We start from the raw sequence: 492 nt of genomic DNA, 5'->3' as shown, positions 1-492 counted from the left end.
CTGCGAGTATTCCAAATGTGAATACCTCGGGCGCGTAATTTTTGGTAGCGGGGATTGCGTACGCGCACATCCCTACCCAATCTCTTATTAAATATTGGATACAAGGTGTCCGAGAATCTGAGATCCGTCACAGTTACATGACCGTGCCATTATATTGAAAGCTGTCGAAGTGTCGAACCTAATTATCCGTATGTTGGTAAATCATTAACATAATTCCGAAGCTTAGCTTGGAGCTCTATGCTTAATCGCTTTCAGCCACCTTAACAAACTGAAAGTACATATAATCTTCGAGAGCCAGCCTAGTTAGCTTGGTTGATAGCGCGTCATCCCCGTAAGCTCTAGGCCGCCGGTTCGATTCTCACCCGGGGCGAATTTTATCCTGAACGGATAAGGTACGTTCTCGGAACAGCTTTTTTCTCCTATCCTTCTTTCTTCGATTTCGGGACGATAAAACCTTAACAGTTACAGTTCCCTCTGTCAAACCTAAAAAAA

The 492-nt window shown here is 44.1% G+C and overlaps 1 pseudogene; it reads left to right on the top strand.

Annotated features, from left to right (window-relative positions):
• Positions 1-75, top strand: LOC113473621 (annotated as a pseudogene; the record flags this gene model as incomplete).
• Positions 76-492: the final 417 nt, after the last annotated feature.

The sequence above is a fragment of the Diaphorina citri genome, unplaced genomic scaffold, assembly GCF_000475195.1.
Source record: "Diaphorina citri unplaced genomic scaffold, Diaci psyllid genome assembly version 1.1 scaffold49319, whole genome shotgun sequence".
Lineage (NCBI taxonomy): Eukaryota > Metazoa > Arthropoda > Insecta > Hemiptera > Psyllidae > Diaphorina > Diaphorina citri.
The sequence above is the reverse complement of the archived record's forward strand: the minus strand, read 5'-3'. Positions and strand labels throughout refer to the sequence as shown.